Here is a 6,762-nt window from a genome sequence, read left to right on the forward strand (position 1 = left end):
CTCTCTCAGACTGGGTGAACTCCTGATGACAGGCTTGTAGTTTTCATAAGCTGGCAGTAAGCCATGTGGATGAACAAACAAACAAACAAAAATGCCCAAAAAATGCGCAATGAAAACCTCTGGGCAAACAGCCCTTCCTTGTGATATTGTCTAAGCTAAGCAGGAGCCTGAGGGGATGAAGGGAGGAGACTTTTCTGCCAAACTTAGTAAAATGTTGCCCCGCAGTCGCAGAGCATGCTCTTAGCTCTTACTGTTAAAGTCCCAGACAAAATTTCAGTTGCTTATCACTGAAATCTTGGCCTTTGGATAATAACATTTAATTTTTTTACTCCCTTTTAAAATGACTAGCAAAGGTATTATGACCAGACTGGAAGGATAGGTGGATTAAACCTTCTGGTTTTGGACTAACCTCTGGACTAAGGATGTCTTTCTTACTGTCTGCTCTACCCAAGAAGAGGAAGTAGAAGCACATTCCTCCCTCCCCACCCTTTTCTGTAGGCTGCTTACTGCTTTGGCAGCATCCAGGAGTTTCAGTGCACACACAAATACATTGGGTGGGATGCTGATTGGTCAGAGATTCAGGTAGCAACACTGAGTAAAGTACACACTCAAATCAAATGCACATTTGAATTAAGAAAGAGCAACCTGGAACACACCTTCCTTGGTAATCTACTGAAGAATGCCCTTCTGCACAGAAGCAATCTAGATACTGGTGCTACCAGCTGTTGAGTAATGCAGTAATCAGGGTGTCCTAGGCACCATGCTTAGGTATCATACTTACATTCTTGAGCAAGAAGAGTTGCATCTCTGAATAAGGTAGTTGCATTTCTAGAGCTCTTTAAAAATAACAGTAAAAGTTCTATGAAAAACTAATGCAAAATAAACAGTGTATATAGATATCAGTAGGAAGCATTCACGGGAGGTAGGGGGCTTTATGCTTAACTTCTGGGATTGTATTTGCAGTGTTGGTCACACAATAATTTTCATGCTGAGAGACCACACATCTGCTACTTTTAAGTATCAAAAATTCTTAGGCCTGATCTCACCACTTGCTTTATTTACCTGGGGGACACAAAAAGCTCACACACTGCTGGAAGCTTCCAATCCTCTAGGCATGAATTAATGACCATTCTTTCACCCTGTATAAATTGGTGTATGATCTTCTATTTCTGTTTAGCTGTAACAGCTTACCCCAACTCAGGTGCAGGTCTTGAAATTATTTCTCCCTGTGAGTAATTTTCTGCTCAAAACTGATGATGGAAAATGCAGATAATTTTTGAAAAATGTATTTTCCAAATACAGTTAATTGCCCATATCAACAGTAATAGCATCCCCATAAGATAAATGGAGTGACAAAGTCTATGCTTGGTACAATGAAGGCATGAATTCTTTGCTAACTGGTTTGGTTTTGGTTCTTTAACTAAAAACTGAAAACCTGTGATTTAGAATTCACATGATGCCCATTTAGAGGCTGTTAATGGTATCCAGCAATTTCTGAGAATAAAATTTTTCAGTTGCTGCAGTGTTTGTGGGAGTCCAGCATGAGAGAGGTGGTGCTGGGTTAACACTTGGACTTAATGGCCTCAAAGTCTTTTCCATCCTAAACAATTCTGTGATGTTGGGAGTGCTGGTGATCATCTCACTGACAGACACCAGTGATTTACATTTTCCTTTAGCTTCCCTGGCTTCATGTCATCTATTTTGTGTCTTACATAGATCCAGCTCACAGACAATGCTTTTTGGAGGTTTTTTTGTTTGTTTGTTTTTGGTTTTTTAATGGTATTTGGGAATACCAATAAAGGAAATGGCTTTTGAAAGCACTGATTTCTGCCAAGCATATTGGCAAGGTATAATATCTACTGTTTGAGCTTGTTTTCTTCCCCTCCTTTTTTGGTGACATACCTGAGTCCCCTGAGGTGGAGGTGTAGCTGTATTTGTAGCTGGTGTAGTGTTCTGCCAATTTACCCATTATTGGACACTTGAATAGTACTTGAAAAAAAAAAAGTAAATAAAAGTTTTAGTTGCCCAAACAAATTATATGGTTGGTGCAGACAAATGGCTATTCTCAGGTGTGATTCAACTCATCGTCTTAAGCTGGGTGGCTGAACTAAGGGAGTCTCATTCTGCCCTAAAAGTACCTGTTTCTCTTAGTTTGCCAGAAAGTGTGGCAGCATCACTAAATCAAGATTTACACACTGGGGACCATGGCAGCTTAAACCCCCTGAGAGTTCCTCCTCAGCCTTAGTCCAATATGAACCCTGTAGCTGCTCTGCTCCATCAGTTATGTCCATCTAGTATCCTCAGCTGCCTAGGTTTATGTGAATCACCTTTTTTCTTGCTTCTTGGAGTGCAGCAGGAAGCAATTTTTAGAACAACAGGCACTAAAATTAGAAATAATTCAGTGACACTTTTATAGTAGCCACATGCAGGAGTACTTGTTCCATAGTAGTTTAACCTTCACAGTACCATGAAACAGCTGTAGAGCTGGCTTTGGTGTCAGGATGAAATAAATTTATAATAATGTTTAGTTACCACATTTTGAGAGCCTTACACAGAGCTCTTCCTGCCTGTAGCTTTTTTCCTGACTCCATGAGATATCTGGACTGGGAGAGCTGGCATAAAAACAAAGCGCCAACTGTTTTTTGGGAGTGGGTTTTGTCTGATGATTTTTTTTCCCCTAGGAACATTGCCCATACCCATAACCCATTTTGGGTTAATACCCAAAATGTTGCCCCTTTCTTCACTTCAGGCATTTAAAATCTGTTCTAGCAAATGCCATCTTTTCTGGGTAATACAGCACAGCCAACCTTATGAACCTGCTCAGTGTTGATGGTTCATTAATTGCTCTGATATTTTCATCCCAAGTACCTTCTTAGCTTATTTTGTTAGATATTTTTTCCCCAAAGACTGCAGCTTCAGTATTTGTGTGATTTAAAGACAATGAGAATCTTTATTTAAGACAGTTCCTAGCTCCCATTGTGGCAGAAGAGTCTGAAATAGTAATCTGACGACACAGAAATGCTCAGAAACTGGTAAACAAATGGAATTAAAGCCATTTTTACTCTCGTGATTTTTGTTGAAGGGTGGGGATGAATGATTCATTATGTCCTCTTTTTTCTTTCATTTTCCTAACACTTGGAATCGGCAATATTGCATTGTAACAAGCCTCTAAAGATGTTCTCTATTAATATTATGACATCCAAACAGAAAGCCAAATCTTTTCTCTTTCACATGGGCTTAAACCCAGAAAAACACCAGTTATTTGTGTACACTGATGGAACAGAATAAACAGACAGAAGATGCTAAAACTGCTGCAGTGATCTGTGCATTTGTCATTTCAGGTGAAACCAGGAATTCCACATCCCAAATTCTGTCTTGCCCAGTCTGTGTTTTGCTGATCTATTACCAGGTCAGAAGGCTTGTGAAGTTCAATTGACACATAGAAAAATTACTTTTGGTGAGCTGTTGAGAAGGGCACTGTAAATTCTGGCAGCAAGAGATAGGAAAAGGGGTTTCCTTGATGGCTCTGTTGCCTGGGGACAGAATTCATGAGTACCTGGCTCCAGGCAAAGGTGGATTTGTAGCAGGAATAAGTGGCTCTGTGCACCACAGCCTTTCTCTTTCCAGTGTCTAGAGCTTCCTTCTGGATTTTTCTTCCCTGAAGATCAGCTTCCTCAGGAGTATGATGACTTTTGTGAATCATGTTCCCTTTAATCTCCCCAATAGAAGGATAAGATCTAAAAGGTGATTTAGAATTAAGAGGAGGTCAGACAGGATTTTTATTTCAGTTTGATCCTTCCCCCCTCACTGCAGCCTGTATGTAACCTTGCCTCATCAGGCCATACTCTGCTGTGCCACATTGACACAGCTTGGTGTGGACTCAGCAGAGCTGTGCAGGTTTCTTTGGAACCACTTTTGGCTTTGTACCTGAGCAGCACAGAGCCAGTACTAAAGGTCAAAGCATCCCAGGCTCCCTCTAACCAGATTCAGATGCACAGTCATAAAAGGCTGTTTTGTGCTCATGTCAAATTAAAGAATAGTGTTTTGTTGTTTTCATAGACTCAAAGTTTGTAAGGCCAGAAGAGGATAGTCACATGACACCAGTTTTAGATGGCATGTGTGAGAGGCTTATCTTCCCAGACATCTCCAAAGGGAGGACACAGGGCTTGTAGGGAGGCTCCTGCACAGAATCTCCTTTGCTATGGAGGGAGTGTAGAAGATCTGCTTACATCAAGTGCATGTCAGGAGGCAGTGTGAATGCCTTCCATTGGGACAATCTAGTTCCTTCTCTTTCATAATACTGCTAATGGGATGCCCTTGGAATATTTATGGTTTAGGGTGGAACACATCTTTAACAAGGACATGTGGCCCAATTGAAAAAATGAGGCAGTTTCTAGACTCTCTAAAATAAACAGGAGATTCATCACATATAATAATGTTGTTCACGTCTTCCCTCTCTATTTTTCTTTCCCTGGTAAATACAAACATATTTTTCCTGGCTCTTCTTATGCATTCCATTTGGTAATGAGGGTTTAAAGAAAAAAACAGAGTGACCACACTACTTTGAAGACAAGCACTGGATTTTAATGTTTGTGCAGACTCTGTATTAAGGACCTAATATTCCAGGAGAGGCCAGCCTCTGCCTTTCCAGACCCAAAGACTAAACTAAGCTCCCAAATTAGTATTTAGACTTAATTTTAAGTGGTCTAGAAAGTCAACATGGAAGATACTGCATCTTTCAGCCTCCAGGAGCTGATGTCAGCATGCAGGAACACAGGCATTTCCAGTATTCATGGGCTGTCCAATACTCATCACATCTGGGCTGGAGTCAGCCTGAACCATACAACTGTGACTTTAGATGCTATTTAGTGATGCTATAGTGATCAGTGAACAGTGTTTCTATCACACAGCCTGTGGACATAGCTCCATGAAGTTATTTATTATTATTACTTATTATTTATTGATCAATAGAAACAAATCCAGAATGTGTTTGCATAAAAGTGTATTTTTTTGACAGAAAGAGAGAACTAACCTGGCTTCAGGTGGCTTTCTACTGAGAGCACCTATCAATAATCTTCCATGTACCACAAGTTCCAGAAAGAGCAAAAAGATTATAGTCAGCTTTTTATATAATGCCTCTTGAGAAACTTTCTGAATGTAATGGTAATAATAACAATAAGTTGCTGCCCATCTTCCTTTAAGAGCTGACTTTTCAGTGTGGCTGAGCATTGTGCAAGAGATACCCTTTGCTGCTGGGAGCAGCTGCTCTGTTCTGGGACAGAAGTTCACTCAGAGACAGGAGGAGACACCTTGTGCCCTGTGTCCCTGTAGCTGCTTTGCCACATTCAGCTGTGCCAGCAGCCATAGAACCGAGGCAGTTCAGGGAAAAAAAAACCCAGACTACGAGCTGACCTAATTGTAATGGCAAACCATCCACTCCTGTGCCTCTCCTCCTCATGTGTGGGTTGTTAGTTTAAAAAGGAAGCAGGAAAGGGCCATTTGGTAGTAGCATGTGCTGTGTCACCCTATTTGTTCAAGCTGGAGAGAAGATGGAACCATTGAAGTCCCAGTGCTGTAGGCTCCTATCTGCATGCTTGAGATCTTTCATTTGAGTGCTTTCAGTCATGACCTTTGGGTCCCTGATGTTGATAAAATGGAAACTATCATCATCTTTGCCAAGGTAAATAAGCAGCATAACCAAAGACTTTAACTGTTGTGACCATTCCCATAGGTGTGAATGACTCCTGAGTGGTTGGGAGTCTGGGGGAGTATGTGCACCCTTGTGTAAACTGGGCTTGTTCCTGACTCTCTACTGGAAATTGAGCAAGATCTATTAAGGAGCTGAAAATAATAGGTTACTCTGGGGCCAGAAGAGCTGCTGTGTTGCCAGAGCAGCTGAAAGCTCCTGCTGTTTGTGGAGCAGATAAATGGTGGCCTGGCAGTGGGTGGATGGGTATCTCACTGCAGGATTGGTGTGGGGAGGTGCTGGCCTAGGAAAGCAGCCAGGCAATGTGTTTATTGTGCTGTACTCAGCTTGTGCTTGATAAGAGAGGTGAAAGGAAGGGGATGGATGCCCTGGTATGGGATTTAGGGTGAATCTGTTAGCAATGGGGTACAAAAGAAAGTGTCTTAGGCATTCATTTATTTTGGGGTCTTTTCCAACAAAGATTTATCTCTCTCCCCCAGTGAGGCATCTTCCTCTGTGTGAGAATGCTAACTTTTTGCCCTTTGTCTTTGCTTGCTGTTTCTTTCTCTTTTCTCTTTTGTCTCCTTTCATCTTCATGCCTCTTCTTCTTGTGACTGCATTCCCCAAATCCCATTCCACTCTAACCTCTTCCTCCATTCCCACCTGCCAGAAGGATCACCAGAGGAGAAGGTAACCTTTGTTGCTCAAATCTCTTACTAGATTTTCCAGGTTATACTCATTTATAGTTTAGTTAGCAGAATCAGTGAACCAGGGAGATTGCCTCTCCCAGTTATTGTTTTATTCTTTTGGAGATGTGTCTGAATTCTGTCCTTCCCCACTGGAAACAAACTTTTCCTTTGTTTGAATGATCAATTTGCATCCGTTATGTGATGGACTGTTTAGTCTCGATGTGTTTAGCAGAGCTAGCTGAAAGCTTCTCAGCTATGCAGGGAAAAGAACCAAAATTTGACACATTGTACTATAAATAAGGATATTGGCCAGGTGTCTTCTGCAATAGGAAAGAAAAATACTGGTGAGGAGATTCTGGCTTGGTGTCCCTACAGTTATGGTGGAAA

Source organism: Ammospiza nelsoni, chromosome 6, assembly GCF_027579445.1.
Source record: "Ammospiza nelsoni isolate bAmmNel1 chromosome 6, bAmmNel1.pri, whole genome shotgun sequence".
Taxonomy (NCBI): domain Eukaryota; kingdom Metazoa; phylum Chordata; class Aves; order Passeriformes; family Passerellidae; genus Ammospiza; species Ammospiza nelsoni.